The following is a 17033-nucleotide window of genomic DNA, read 5'->3' as shown; positions in this document are numbered from 1 at the left end:
GCAAACCACTGCAAGGCATATGTAAAATACTTGGAAGATATTGCTCTGGGAAATGCCATTATACTTATAATAATAATTTTAAAAAATGGCCTCTCACTTCTCATCAAGCCAAACTGAAACCTCTGGTGAGCAGTAAATTCACCATCGCCTGAGCTCATGTAGGAAACAGTGTCATGTATGCGCGCTCTTGAAAGCACGTATTTGAGACAGTGAGTGTGGGTGTCTTTATAAGCATTCGTAATATTTTATGATTCAGATCTTTGTTACAAAGGTTTAATGGACTAAAAACTCCACCAAGAGACATCAATGCAAAAATATATCTATTACTTAATTTGATACATATGCATACATTATTCTAAAGCTCCCTTCTCTTGCCCACCTTAATAGGAGGGGTGGGGTGAACAATAACTTGAAGGTTCCTAGTAAGGGCTTTGGAGTCAGAATACCTTGGCTGGGATTCCAGCTCTGCCAGTCCCAAGAGTGATGTCAGACAAGTTATTTAATATCTTAAAACTTGTTTCTTCATCTCTATAATGGGGGTAATATTAGCTCTTTTATATGACTGGCATGATAGATGACATAATGCATTTAAAAGATCTAACACTGTAGCTAGAATTACCATAAGTGCTTAACAAAATTTGGCTATTGATATAACTTTAAGCTGATTTTAGTTGAAATACCAATTGATTTGTCGAAATGCTTACTGTAACAACTTCTATTTTATCCTGTTTTATAAAATTCAATACTGTTATGAAATAAGGAGATTTTAATTTAGGGACAGTGATAATAATCTGGTTTGGCTCTGTAAAGTTCATTGGATTTAAAATTTAAATGGTTCTTAAAAAATATTTTCTTCCCCATTCCATGAACATAGATCTCAAAACCAATTTTACTCAGTTTAAAGCATGCTTTGTTACTATGTCAACAAACAAAATGTACCAATACACGACTTAATGTTCTTCGATTTACATTTCTTAATACATGTCAGAAGCTCACAAATTCATCTTTATACCATCATTCATATTCATACAGATAGATATGTATCTATTTTGATTTTGAAATATTATATTTTGTCTATTAAAGGAAAAAATCAGCAAATCTAGAAGAAAATGTTTTGTAGGATCAGTAACTATTTAAATAAGTTCAATAAGCAAAAAATAGATTAAAATCTGTTAAATTATAGGCACTAACCATAACACTACCATCAGTGCTCAACGTTTTCTGGAGACTGTGTGCGGGACTCTTCCCTCAAGCCAGAATTTTCCTGGTTTCCATTTGGACTTGCGTTAACCCACCCACCGCCCGACTCCATACCTTTCTATCCAGCAGGCTAATGTATTATTTTACTTCTCTTCCTTATGGTGACTTTTTCCTCTTTCTTTTTCTGAAATGATACCCCTTTGTTAAGAGTTGGCTAAGATGAATTGGAAAATATCAAGGACAGAAGAAGTCATCATCAATGGTGGCTGGATTTATAAATGAGATCAAAGCTCCAGGTAGGGCTGGGCACTCCCAGCCGCTCTATGATTCCTTACTCTCAGGCACTTCACCCCAAGGTTCTCATTTAGCAGAACTGCACTGGCTTAACCTCTAATTTCTCACTATTCCCATGGCCAGAGGTAGAATTTATATAATTGCACATATTTCTCAGCAGGCCATTTAAGATGTTGGAGGAGAGGTGGATGGAGAGATATAGGCACCAAGTTGCCCATGTAAATTTCAGTTCTTCTCCGGATGGGCAATTGGAGCAGGGCTAGGCTTGGAGAGCTGACTGGAAGAACAGGCCAGGTGGGGACCCAAGGCAACATCAGTGCTGTCCGCCCCCAGGCTCCATTCCACCAGGATGTGTGTGATTATAGCACAGAAGAGCACATAGCACAAAGCACATTGTTTCTCCTCCCTGGGAGGAGGACCAGGACACCACTGGAGTTCTGGGGCTTGTACAATTATTTGAAACATCTTGTTCTGAAAATTGGGTCTGGGCCTGAGCGTTGCTGTGCTTCTGGCTTGGGAAAAGTTATCTTTAGGGGTCTGCTACAGAAAACTACAGGTCCTTCTCTCCAGGGGTTGGGAAAGACGGACCACTGCTGTCCATTTACCAGCAATGAAGATTTCCTCCGCATTTGCACAAACACTACTACACTGACTCTATACTAGTTCCAAGAAACCAAATAATTCATTTTTCCTTTTTGGGGGGGGGGCACTGATTACTTGATTACATATGAACAGTTTGAGAAATAAAATCACCTGAACTGAAACTTTCAGGATATTTTCTTAGAATCTATATATTAAATTTGGACAACATCCTTAAGAATATGTATGACCTTTGATATGCTATTGTTGTCAACTAATAATATATTGTTATTTCATACTCTGTAAAAATACATCACAATGCCAAATCGTTATTATTTGTGTATTTATTGTTTCGCCAGACAAATCCAAGGTAAAATCTTACCTATGTAAACTTTTGAATTCTAAGTATTATACTACTTAAGCAATGCCATTTTATGGATGCTTTGGAATAAAAAATTAAAGACCAATAAACAATAAAGTATAATTTCAACAATTTTTAAACTTATCCACCCATTCCTCCCTCCCTGTTCTGCATTTAATTGCTTCTGCTTGTGCAATTAGGACATACAGATTCTTGTGCCCTTGACCACACCAATTACGTGTTTCTTCAGCTCTTTCCCAGCTTTGCTCTTTTTCAAACTTTAAACTCTTGGAATGTCAATATAATCTTTCTTTCTTTTTTTTTTTCTAAAAAGAGTAACCACCTGGCCTCTGGATCTTTATCTTCCTCTCACTGTATAAAATTACATTGCAGGATTGACTACCCATCTGCCTTTTTGCTGTTATAATTTCGCTGCTGAGTGTGAGCAGAGAAGCCCACAACCAAGATACCACGATGATCGGAGAACCTAAGATGTTCAGCAATTCACTCACCAGTGGTGTCATTGTCATCGTCCGCCCCCATCCTGAGTTAAGATTAGACACATCCCTCTCTCTCTACTCCTCCATCATGAATTCCCGATGTTGCTGGCAGGAAAAAAGATATCATCAAGACCTAAAGTTTCTGACTATAGTTTGCTGTTTCACATTTCCCTGTCTTGTTATAAGGACTAGCTCTTCTTTCAAGTCCCTGGACAATACTCTTCCATGAAGAATTTCCAATCCTCCTCAAAGGGATGTTAATACTTCAAAGTTTTTGACACTTTTCAGAGCTGTACATATCATATGGTGTTGACCGAAATCCATTACAGTCGTTCCCTGCAACTCTTTCTCTCTTCCTTGAGAAAGCAAAACTATTTCATTATTAATCATCTTTGTTTCTTTATTACTTGAACAGATCATTTAATGGTTGCTGATGGACTGTAGCAATCATGATTTGTGTATGACTATTCATACTGAATGTTTTTCCAAAACAAGCTAGGTATTAAGTCTTCCATGGACTGATTCCAGCTGAACATTTAGTTTGATAGAATGTGTGTAATTGTTTCTTTTAAAACCAGAGATTCTTCTTCCTCCCATTTAAAAGTACATCCTAAACAAATTTAGTTTCAGGAGGTGATCTGAAATCCAAATAAAGATTCATATGGATATGGTGGCCTACTGAGTCCTTTCATAATCCTTTTCAGGAGAACTTCTAGCTTATTCACTGTTGAGCTAGGTGAAGTGAGAGCTTGTAGAGATCCACCAGACAGAGATCAGCATAGAACTCTGTCCAAATTCCAGCTCCTGTACCCAAATTGGGACTTTGAGCAAGGCAAGTTACTCAACTGCTGGCAGGATAAGTTTTGTCAGATGCAAAGTGAAAATAATAGTATTACACTCATAGCTGTGCTTTGAGTATTAAAAAGTCTGGGTGAGGAGAGTGTTTGTCTAAGAACATCCCAGAGTATGACAAGATCTCTAAAAATGTTATATACAACTGAAATATAATGGTAACCATAGATAGAATTTTACTTTTTTAGTAGCACCTTTAAGACAGTGAAGAGAAAGAGGTGAAATTAATTTTAATAGTATATGTATTATAGCACAAAATATCTAAAATATTATGTCAACATGTAAATAGTATTAAAAATTGTTTATGAGATATTTTACATTCTTCTTTGTGTGCTAAGTCTTCGAACTACTGTGTGTGTTCCGTAATCACTGCATACCCTTATTGGGACGCCTGACATTTCAAATGTTCACGAGTCACATGTGACCAATGCCTACGGAGTTGCATAGCGCAGTTCTACAGGATGAACCCAGGGAGTCACTAACCTTGTCCCATCTAGGAAAAGCGCATGATAAAAACGGAGTGCTCTCTGATCCATGCCAAATATCATGCCATAGTGTGCACATAATAGCAATTTCCAGGGAGTAAATGGGTCTCCTTTCTCCTTACTTGCATCCTTGGCTGCTGGCTTTCACAAGCCCTTTCTCACATTATTCAGGCTTTCTCTTCAGTGACACCTGTGGGCTCATCTTTAAGTGCTGTTTGTTTGTGTGTTTTCATGTATCTGATTTGTCCCTTTCTGAGCTTTATTATATGCCCTTGAGTCCGTTTTAATGATGAATTCCACCTTCTTTTCTTCAACAAATTGATTTAAAGCTTTTGACATACTCTGGTATTGGCTCTGTATACTTGCCTGATTTTAGTCTTCAACCGTGGGGGACTCTCTATTGCAACACAGACAGAATTCCAACAGCTGAGTTATTCCTTGCATGTTCACATCTTCCCTCCTTCACCCCCACCCCCCGGGGATTGGGCAAATGGTTTTAGTAATCTTGACTAATTTGCTGAAAAGGGAAGATGTAAGAGGCAGGTATAATATAGAATAAGAATGGAAATAAAACTAAAGGAAAGGCTCCTGAAGTGACCGAGGCTGAGGCATATAGTACTGATCATCACAGTCACAACCCTAACATCCACTGACCATCGGGTGCTTGCTGTACAGCAGACACTTTGCTAAACCCCTGTAGCATCACTTTTCGTTTTATCTCCATAGTAACCATTCGAAGGAATACTTGACTTTCTACTTCTCCCTGAGTCAGCCCTGTTTATTTCTCTTGAGAACAGGCATACAATCTGATGGGGCCTACCCATTTTTTCTCTTTTTTCTAGCACTGTTTTGAAAGCTCTTAGAATCAAAATTGTCTATCTTCCATGTAAGTTTCTTCTAAATGACCATAAGGAGACCTATGGAGAGGCCAAATTTTTACCTCCAAATTACATTTACTCATGTCCTTAAAACATATTGGATACTGTCTCTTGCCTAATGCTGTGCCATTGATGATACGAATTTTCTTTGTTTGAGTCCTAAGTGAGTCCATGCCTGACAGGATCACAGCAGTGTCCCTACTGCCAGGACCACAAGCCCTTTGCCTGAACAATTCACCTCCTTGAGTCATGGCATCAGCTGCCTCTTCACAAACAGTGCTAAAGTCCTCAGCTTCTCACCAATTTTATTTTTATTAAAAAGGGAGGAAAGAAAGAAAGAATGAAAGGGGGAAAGCAAAAACAAAATAGCAAAGTATCTTAGAGCTGTGCTTAATGTAGTAAAATGGTGCTAAACTGTGTCTTGATTGTAAAAGATAAATCAATTTAGAAAGTATTGACTTGGAAGAACTTAATTGCTCATAAAATTAATTTATGGATGACTTTATTTGATGTTTGGGAACCGGAATACAAATGAACTAACTTCGATGTGTATGAATTTCCATGGCTAGCCAAGAAAAGGTAACTGACAAGAATAGAAAATTGAACCAGATGAGACGGTAATGGTTGTTTACTCTCTCCTGGAAACAGCTCATATTAGGCTATAAGCAGTGGATAGTTATAAAATAGTTTAACAGTAGGAGTTGTAGACAAGTTTAAAATTAAAATGAAAACTATTTAAACTGAATCAAAAACTTCTCACTGACTGATACATCTTAAAATAGATATAGGTACATGTGAGTTTATAAACAAACTTAAAGGAAATAATATCTTCTGAAGAAGTTATAGGATAAATAATTTGGAGTCTGTTAAGTCCCCAAGAGCCATCAAAGCAGAATGTTCCTGCTGAGATAGCAGAATTTTTATTGTAAATTATCATGTAAGCGAGAAGCAAAGCCATAGTAACAAAGAATGTGGAATGAATATATATATATATATATACACACACACATATATATACACATATATATACATATATACATACATATATATATATGTATATATATATAGACAGAGGCAACAAAAGGATGTGTGTAGGCATAATGACGAGTCTATAGGAGCAAAAGGAAATAGAAGAAACTTGTATCACGTATGTGATGATATATATTATTCACATTTCATAATTTGCATAATAAAAGGTAAATGAAACAATGATTTAAATTATCTCAAAAGCTTATAGTCAAACATACATTTCTATTAGTGGGGAAATAAGTATAATTGTGCTTACTTATTACAATGTGCAAGTGCCAATAACACGACTGGTGTTAATACTAATCTTATGTATGATTATTATCTATTTGGCTGGTTAAATTCTTCTAGCATCTTTTCCTCACTATCCCAGCTTAAGACATTGTTTTCCACGTTTAATTAAACTCCACAGTATGATGGGTGCCCTCTCTTCATGACTCTCTGGCCATGGAGGACCCATATGGTATAACATCCTGGGGATTTCTGGGAATGGCCATTGAATGGCGGATAAACATTTATGCACAGGGGCATTGTTCCCTCTCAGAGTAATTAAAATGTAATCAGCAAGTGTTCGGGCGCAAATGGTATGAGGTACAGAACTGTGTAATGGCTGTCTCGTTGGCAGGCACATTGTTTCTGTGAGGCTTACAGGTATTCCCATGGTGTCTTGGCCAGGTTACTCTAGGTAGAATGCCCAGGACCCTTTTTTATGACAGAATTCCTCTCAGGACATACCTGGATGATTCCAGGCATTATCCTCTACTCCCTACCTCCTACTGGCAAAACGTATGCACTCTTCTTTCTTACCACAAGGGCTTGATGTCCTTTAGAAAGGCTTCTCCTCATTTGAGGTGGAAACTCAGCCATCAGTTATACGTAACTTGTCTTTCCATTACTAAACCATAGAAAAAGTTTGATTTTCAAGAAAAACAAAGTCCCATGTCATAGTATGGTACAAACAAATACACAATTAAACAACACATGCATACACCCACACAAAGCACACTAAAAAAGGAGTTTAAAAATACGATAGAGAAATAGCATGAATTCAGCTCTTGCCATGTGGAAGGCCTCCTCTAGATATTCCTGAAAACGTAGGCTGAAAACTTGAGTTCCTTACAATGATTCTGTGCTTCAAGCATTATCTCTTCTGTTTTACAAATGAGAAAAATAGGATTCTGGAAATTAACTTACTTTCAGTGACCATCAGAGTCAGGCTTTGAAAATGTTATGCCTGAATGAACAGAATACGGTACACTTGCATGCATGTCTCTGTTTCTTACAGACCACACTGCCAAAAGGAACTGAACTTCAACATGTTAACAGGGACTTTTATATTTACATCCTTTACAACCTCCTCATCCTTTAAAGTGCTCTGTTCAGGTTGCAAGACTGCTCTGAATAAATGAGACATATCACTTTATAAATGTAATTGAGGTAACACGTGTGTGTGTGTGTGTGTATGCGTACGCGCAGTGTGCATACATATATTTACACCCATCACGGATAAATCAGTGCAGGAATTCCAAACAGAAGGAAAGTCAGTGTTTATTTAAGTGATTTTTTTTTTAAAGATGACTATCAATTCAAATTCTACCTATTTTGCATATCCAGAACTCCAGATATTTTTTATTGTTAATGTCTTGATACTTACACTTTGTTTGAAATCTTCTAATATTTAAAGTGACATTCAGTCATAGGACATATTCTATTGTCCTAAATAATGAAAAATAGTACTTTTGAATGCCTAGTTTATGTAATTTACTATGTTAGTCATCTTAATATTGCTCAGAAAATAGGAAGATAAAATTTAAAAACCTATACAGATTTCCCAATGAAGCAAGGTGATTTGAGATCAGTAAACTATTTAATATAATTAAAAACAATAAACTCATGAATAAAATGGCAAGAGTCAAAAAGCAAAGAGAAGATTGTGGGATACTTATATTTAAAACCAAGACTAAAGAAAGTTTCTGTAATTAAGCAGAATTATATCTCAATTCCTTAGTGAGTAAGGCAAAAAGAACAACATTCTATTTACACAATTCTGAGAGATTAATTAAAGATCAAATTTTCCTAAGGACTTTACAAAACCAGCGGGGGGGGGAATCTTTGTCATGTGCCTGTCTTGGTTGGGCACATTGCAAGACATAAATTATTATATTTCACGTGGAAATGTTATTCTAACATCAAAATTTCCAAATGCGATTATTTTTTAATATCCAGAGAAATATTGTCACTACACTCTACCACATAAGCTATAAAACTTCAGGGAAATGTTTAACATTAAGGACACATTGTCAAGGCTTAAACAAAGTCTCCAGTGTTCTTGTTGTTTATGTCAATGACATGCTTATGGGAACCTGTGCAGATAGCATAGAATCGGGTGGAACTGTACATAGAGATGAATTGCCTTAAATGCCCTGGATTTGTTCTAAGCTCCAAAGATTAATTTCAATGCAAATCAAAACCTCAATATCACCTCACACCTGATAAGATAGCTGCTTTCAAAAAAATAAAAATAAATAAGAGGTAACAAGTGTTGGTGAGGATGAAGAGGAAATGGGACCTTACACATCATTGGTAGAACAACTATGGAAAACATTACACAGGCTTCTCAAAAAATTAAAAATAAAACTGCCATAAAATCTAACAATCTGACTTCTGGGTGCATATCCAAAGGAAATGAAATCAGTACCTTGAAGAGATATCTGTGTTCCCATGTTCATTGCAGCATTATTCACAATAGCTATATGGAGACAATCGAAATGTCCATTGATGGATGAAGGCATAAAGGAATAGTGATGTACCATATATACATGAATATTATTCAGCTTTAAAAAGATGATATTCTGGGGTGTCTAGGTGGCTCAGTTGGTTAAGTCTCTGCCTTGGGCTCAGGTCATGATCTTAGGATCTGGGATTTGAATCTCACATTGGGCTCCCTGCTCAGCTGGGGAGCCTGCACTCCCCACTCATTATCTCTCTCTCTCTTTTGAAAAATAAATAAAATTTTTAAAAAAATTAAATTAAAAAAATTAAAAAGGAGATCTTGACATTTGCAACAATATGGATGATTCTGGAGGACATTATACTAAATGAAATAAGCCAGACACAGAAAGAAAAATGCTGCATATCTCCCATATATTGGAATCTAAAAAAGTTGAATACATAGATGCAGACATAGCATGGTGGTTACCAGGGGCTGAGGGGGTGGCTGATGGGGAAATGTGGTCCCAAGGAAGAAAGTTGCATTTACATAGGATGAATAAGTCTAGAGGTCTGATGCACAGCATGAGGACTGTAGTCAGTACTATTGCACTGAATACTAGTAATTTGCTAAGAGAGTAGATTCCAGTTGCTCTCACCACACACACACATAAATCGTAACTATGTGAGAAGGATATGTTAATTAGCCTGACTATAGTAATCATTTCACTATGTATATGAACATTAAAGCATCAGGTTGTGCACCTTAAATATACTGAATACATTTTTTGCTTAATAAAAGATTAATTTTAAGATTCAGCATTCCATGTGAGGGCATGCTAGGAATAGACAGACTGAAAGTTTTAATTTATAAATATCTAAAAACTGTCATATCCTTTTGTTCTTTTTTGATATATAGCACTAGTTTGGAACAATTTTAATTACATAAGTATTAAAATAGAAAACACTGGAAGTGCAAAATTAAATAGGTCTTCCAGTAAATAGTTTTGTAAATTATTTCTGCAGCTTACTCTAAATATATTTTTAAAAGTACTCCAGGGGCACCTGGGTAGCTCAGGTGGTTAAGCATCTAATTCTTGCCTTCGGCTCAGGTCACCATCTCAGGGCTGTGAGGTCCAGCCCTGTATTGGGCTTCACACTGGGCGTGGGGTCTGCTTAAGGTTCTCTCTCTCCCTCTGCCCCTCCCCCTCCCTCTCTAAATAGATAAATAATTAATTAGTTAATAATTAATTATATTCTGGATTTAGTAGATAGAGTTGAAAAACCAACCTGTTTCTGATCACGGCTTTGTCTTTGAGCAGGTGAGTTGAACTCTCTAAATTCCAGACATTTCCTCTGTAAAATAGGAAAAAACCAGAGAACATTAAACAGTCTTGAGAAGTAAATGACACCTAATAAGGACTGGTTAAATGTTAGTTTTATCTGGCCACCTAAGCTATTGTTTTCATATAGAAAACTGTTCATCAGCTTTATAAAACTTAATTTATATAACTGCTTCCTCACAAAAGAACTGATTATTTGTTTTTAACTTTATCAATTTTGTACTTACATTTTTATAATTATCATAGTTGTAAATATTGATATTTTAATTGTCTCATTATTTTCTTGAGAAAAGAAATTTGTTTGGACAAATGAATTTTAAAATATTTATTGGCAAATTGCTTTCAGTAAGAAAGTAGTTATGGTTGAATATTTGATTTTTCAACAAAAATGCATGGTAGTAATAGGCATTTAATATTTTTCCTAGTAATAGAAATGAAAATGTTGAATTTTTATTTGAACTCACATTTATTTCATAATTAATGAAGTGGAATAATTTTAAGGTCTTTCTTTCCCTTTTATATTTAAATATCACATTAACAATGCATCTTCAATTAAAATAATCGACAGTGCATATGTTAAGAGAGTAAAAATGATGAATATATCCTCATTTCACAAATCCATCTATCCAGAGTTAATTAACTTTGCCTGTACAGTGGCATGACATTTTTATTTATTTCAAATATATATAATTTCAAAAGATATAGTGTACCATGCTATAATAAATATTATAATTACAAAAATTAAATTTATGAAATTCATGTTTTACAACACTTTTCCCATAAATATATAACATCAACTAGTTTCATATTCAGTTTCTTATTTTTAATAGCTGCTTATTTTTATAAATTACTACTGTCCCATAGTTTTATGTTATTATGCTTACAGGAATTCAAGTTGTACAGAAATTGATAGAAATAAAAGTAACTGCAAAATAGTCTACTCACAATGACTTAAAACAATACATATTACCTTTTGTAGGAAATCCAAAAGTGAAGAGCCCAAAGTTTTCTATAGAGAGTCTCTTTGATGTCATGGACTCTAGAAGCAGGTACTTCCTAACTTTGGTACCAGGAGAAAGTAAAATACACCTGTAAAGCTCCTGCACCCAGGGGAAGATGTGGGTTCTTCGGCTTCATCTGTTGACAGACTTCAAACTCCTCTCTGCTGGCACCCGTCTAAAAATCTGGCCTCATCGCATACTAACAGGTTTGTTTTGCCAGCTGGCTATTTGCTCAGTGGGTGACATCAGAAAGAAACCGTTATGAACAGTGGAGTAATTTTTTTCCCTGCAAAGTGTGGTTTTGGAGGGGGGTATCAGGGTGGTTAGGGCTAAAGCTATACTTCCAGTATGTAAAACTACTTCCTGTTGTTGTATGAATTTATTACCTGGAAAGATCATTGTAAACTTCCTGCCCTTTAACTGTTTTGTTGTTTGTTGTTGGTGGTGGTAGTGGTGGTCGTGGTGGTGGTCGTGGTTTGTTTCTTGTTTTGTTTTTTACAAATAAACCTTACCCCTAATTTATTCCATATGAATTGCTGGGCCAAAAAGAGTAATAAATTGGCTCATAATTGATTAGCTGAGAATCTGTCAATTATAGCCCAGAGGGAAGACAGGAATCAAATATGAACCCAGTGGAGGTGCAATCCAAATATTAGATTTGGCCATTTATTGCTTTTTTTATCAATGAAAAGAAGGGAAGAATTGAAAATGACACCTGGACTCTGGAGGCATCAAAAGTCCCTAAATTTCATGTAAGTTCTTATTTGCAGAAGGATGCCAGGTAGTTTTGTGGCTTATCAGGAAAAAGAAATAGTAGCAATTGATGCTTAATCGATTTACCAGATTAATGACATTTCTTCTGGAAATTACACTGACCGCTGCCCAGAAAGTGAATGACTTGCAAGATAGTTTGTAACTTTACCATGTGTTTTTTCAGCAACTGATCTGTTTAGTTCCTAAAAATCAGCTGTATTTATTCCTAAAACTGTTGTACCACTTGTACTTTTTATAATTATATAATTCAATTAAGTTGTTAAATGATGATGGGAAAATAAAGAGTTACGCTTTTTTGAAGACTAATGTGAATAATTTGGAAATACTTATTAAGTATGAGTCACCCAAAATATGGTATAATTGTGAGCGATTGAACTATAACAAATCAGTTAAATAATGTAAAAATTTAGGCAGATTCTTCACTCAAGTTATTTCAAAAGTCTCATTAAGTTCTAGGTAGACTTTGTACAACTTTTTTTTTTTAAGAAAAGTATCAAATATTTGATAATGCGTTGTGATAAATAACATCAAAATACACAAAATGAAGTCTGCAAAAAATAGATGTAGAGGTGCCCCTCAAATGGGGACATTCTAATTCTTTCATTCATTCTTCATTTATAAACTGGAAAACTTTAAAGAGGACACATTTCTTCATCACTTCCTGGTTACCATATCTCCTCATCAAGTATTTTGGTTAGTCTAATATAAAACTTGAAAAAGAAAATCAGGATAAAATAATAACTATTTGTTTTTCTTTATTCACATAAATAATGAGCTGGTTAGCAAATATCCTCCAAATAGGAAAATAGTTAGGGATGTGAGTGTGCATGAATGTTCATGGAGTGTGTGGGTATGTGCACATCCACACATGGTAGATCCTTGTAAATTAAATCTAATAAGTTTCATTGTATCATAGTTTTCATTTGTTTGTTTGCTTGTTTTTAATTGGTTTCACATTATCCCAGTTTTGGTCAATGAAAGCCTCATCAAGTTAGCTAGTGTGTCCTTTCAGTAGTCACTGAAGTCTTCCTTGCCTTGTTATTAGACCATCAAAGCTCATTGTGCATATTTTATGCATCAGATATGGACTCAGGCATTTCCCCCAAACAGTCCTAGTGACTTTTAGTGAGAAACAGCATTTATTGACTTTCACCTAGATGTTGTGGAAGTTCCTTGCTGTGTTAGTCCTGACCTCTAAGATTGTGGTAGAAAGTTCAAGGTTGATTTTAAAGAAACAAAGTAAGAAAATACGACACTACCTTAGAGTTTTTATACTACTGCATTATGAGTTAAGCAGATAAAGCACCTGTTCTGAAGGAGCTTACCAAAATATAAACCTAAATTGATATCTGTGATAAATTCTATAAGAAAAGTAGATAGGATTAAAAACTTGGCATTAATTATATATGCTTATTTTTCCAAAATTTTAAGTATAAATTATTTGTAGCCAATTCAACAGATTTTCCTATTCTAGAGCTTTCAGTGGTTTCTGAATCACATAAAAACATGCAAAATTTATGCTTATAAATATTTTTTTTTCTGAAGAGATACCTCTTTCATCCTATGCTATAATCCATGACTCAATAGTTTAAGAAGCTCTTCTTTCTATTCTTTTAGTTTCTCCTTTAATTTGTACTTTATCAGCTAATAACTGAAGTAATTATTATATGAAATAATAATACTTTGCATGGGGATACTAATTTTAGATACATTTTCATCTACTTCTTGCAGACTTCATTTGTGTGTTTTGATGTTATTTATCACAAAAATATTCATGTTTGCCATTTTCAGTTTGATTTTATATATTACAAATAAATAAAACAGTTGTACCATTTAATATATTGAATGCTGTGTTTTCTGAAACAAATATCATCTATGCATTTTAAAACATTTATACCAACTTGTATTGCCTATCTAATACTTTATAATGTTTCTATTCTATTTTGTTCAAGGCATATTTCTTATAAACAGTGCATAGCTAGATTTGGTTCTATTTTAATTCAATATGAAAATCTTTAATTTTTATAACAAATAGAACATAGATACTAGATCTGTAGATGTTTCTAGTCATAGAAACAGGTTGAGATCTGCATTCTATTGTATAATAGTTGTTTTGTGGAATATAATTAAAAAAAAAAAAACACCTTGTAAACTATTTACACTTAGGTAAGGCTGGAAAAAGAATAGCCATAGACAGATTCACAGATGGGTCTCAGAAAGCTCAGCAGGAAACAGAACTGCATCTCGGTCCAAGAGGTCGATGTGGGGCCTGTTCCCTCAGACAACAGGGAGAATCATTCCATGATTTCTTTTGTGTTCACTAGTTTTTCCATATTTAAATTAAAATGACTTAATCGTATTTCAGTTTGCATCATGACTGTCATTTCTTCCAGCATTAAATATCTGACTTTAAAACAAAAAGATTCTAAAATGTTAGTAATTACATGAATGTGGAAGAAGTTGGAAGAACTTCCAAAAGCTGTGGTCTTCTTAGGTCTAAATTTGTATTAGGAGAAAAATGATGTGAAAAAAATTAATGTATCATTTAAGCTTTTGTAAACAATTTATGTTTACATGTTTGTCATCAAAGGGTATCAAATAGGGTATCAAGTGTGTTTACAGCATTGGGATGGTAAGATTATCTTAACAAGCTTGTTAACTCATTTTAAAAAGAATAGGAAAGCTTTCAGGATGGAGAAATAAAATGTGGAATTGGTAACCTAGTTCAGTTTTGAATTTAGAAAGGTGTGGGATTTAGAAGAGCCCTAAGTCCCATGGCAAGTATCATCACAAGAGACACACACGGTAGACTCACAGGGAAAAGAAGAGGCCGTGTGAGGGTAAGAGGAGAGACTTCGGTGGTGTAAACATAAGCCAAAAGAGACCAAAAGTCTCTGGGCACCTCGCAAGCTAGAAGAGGCAAGAAAATTTCCCCTCTAGGTTTCCAGGGGATCTGTGGCCTGTTGACCCTGTGACTTCAGACTTCTGGCCCCCAAGGCCCTTCATGAAATTGAATACAAGAAAGAGTAAGGGCCAAGGTCAGGCAGGAGCTCCCACTCCTAACATGCTTACTGTCAAACAGACCCTACCAGGACATGTGAAGAACAATTACTGCCAAGGGCCCCAACAAAGAGTCCTTCCTAGTATGGAATTCTGAGATCCCAAGGACAGAAGCCTCCTACTGATCAACTCCAAAGCAGTTAAAAAAAAAAAAAAAAAGGTCAGCGATCCTGCCCAGACAGCTAGAGGAAGCCAACTCAGAGCAAGGCAAGCATCCTATCCTAAATACAAAAAGCTTTTTGGAAATGTTCAACCAGAATAACCCTCAAAAATGGCTTCTGTGATTCACATCTGTATTTATGGTGCATTCTCCACCATAAAAAACTTAAGAACTAAAAAAACTAAAACTAAAAAAACTTAAAAAACTAAAAAGAAAGCTAAACTAAAAAGCTAAAAACTAAAAAACTAAAACAAAACAAAACAAAACAGCCTTTTAATATTGGAATGTCTGTATTGCAACCTTTTAAGTACTTACTGTTACATGCTTAAATTTCTCAAAAATTTTACTTTTGGGTGGGTGGTCCCCAGATTGTTGAGACAATACTTATATTAAGTGTTATCTTAAAACAGTGTAAATATAAACATGCAACTGAAACTTAATTTTTCTGTGTGTGCATGTCCTTTGGAAAATATGGCTCCTTAAGGCACATAGCATTTAAAACTTTTGAGTAAATTAAAAAGATTTAATGATTCTTTTAATTTAAGATTTTATTTATTTATTTGAGAAAGAGAAAGCAACAGACAGAGAATTAGTGGGCGGGGGGAGAAGCAGCCTCCCCATTGAGCAAGGAGCCCGATGTAGGGCTCGATCCCAGGACCCTGGAATCACCACCTCAACGTAATGCAGACGTTTAACCAACTGAGCCACCCAAGCACCCCAGATTTAATGATTCTTGATATTACATTACTGACATCATTAACTGATCTTTGCAAATAGTTTTAATACACTATCAACGTAAAAATAACTTAAAGGCATACCTTGAAGATATTGCATGTCCCAGACCACTGCAATTAAAACAAATGTTGCAATAAAGTGAATTAAATGAGTTTTTTGGTTTTCCACTGCATATAAAAGTTACGTTTACACTATACTCTATTAAAATGTGCAATAGTATTATGCCAGAAAAATGTACATATCTTAATTAAGAAATACTTTCTAAGGTCACTATTCTTTAAGGGCCCTCAAATTTTTGGAATGGTGAATGAACATTGGCTTCATCTAAACATCATCTGGCTTTCAGCAAGTTCCAATTTTTTTTTTGCCAGTGGAGGGTCTTGTCTTGATGTTCAAGGCTGCTGACTGATTGGAATGGTGCTTGCTGAAGGAGGGGTGGCTATAACAATTCTTAAAAGAAGGTGAAAATGAAGTTTCCTGAATTAATTGACTCTTCTGTCGTGAATGATTCCTTTCTAGTATGTGATGGTGTTTAATAACATTGTACCCGCAATAGAACTACTTTCAAAACTGGAGTCAGTCCTCTCAAATCCCACAGTTGCTTTATCAAGAAAGTTGAGGTCATGTTCTAAACATTTTGTTGTCATTTTAACAATCTTCAGAGCATCTTCAGCAGGAGTAGACTCTTTCTCAAGAAATAAACAACTCCTCATCTGTTCAGGTTGTATCATGAGATCGCAGCAAGTCAGTCCCATCTGCAAGCTCCACTTCTAGTTCTAGTTCTCTTGCTCTTTCCACCAAGTTACATCCTCCTCAAAGTCATCCATGATTGTTGGAATCAACTTCTTCTAAATTCTTGTGCATGTTGGTATTTCGACCTCTTCTCAGGAATCACAAATGTTCTAATGACATCCAGAATGGTGAATCCTTTCCAGAAGGTTTTCATTTGGCTTTGCCCAGAGGCTTCAGAGGAATCACTATAGCCTTATTTCTTAAATAAGAAGACTTGAAAATCAAAATTACTCCTTAATCCATGAAATGCAGAATGGCTGCCGTGTGAGTAGGCATAAAAACAA

At 35.3% G+C, this 17033-nt stretch overlaps 1 long non-coding RNA gene across 1 annotated transcript; it reads right to left on the bottom strand.

Moving 5' to 3' along the window:
* Positions 1-2974: 2974 nt before the first annotated feature.
* On the bottom strand, positions 2975-11380 carry LOC109490666. The gene is made up of 3 exons (XR_002144024.1): positions 11198-11380; positions 10175-10240; positions 2975-3039 (listed from the first exon to the last, which is right to left on the bottom strand). It is a non-coding gene; the product is annotated as an uncharacterized LOC109490666 (long non-coding RNA).
* Positions 11381-17033: the final 5653 nt, after the last annotated feature.

This window comes from Ailuropoda melanoleuca, chromosome 1, assembly GCF_002007445.2.
Source record: "Ailuropoda melanoleuca isolate Jingjing chromosome 1, ASM200744v2, whole genome shotgun sequence".
NCBI lineage: Eukaryota > Metazoa > Chordata > Mammalia > Carnivora > Ursidae > Ailuropoda > Ailuropoda melanoleuca.
This window is presented reverse-complemented; position numbering and strand designations above follow the sequence as displayed.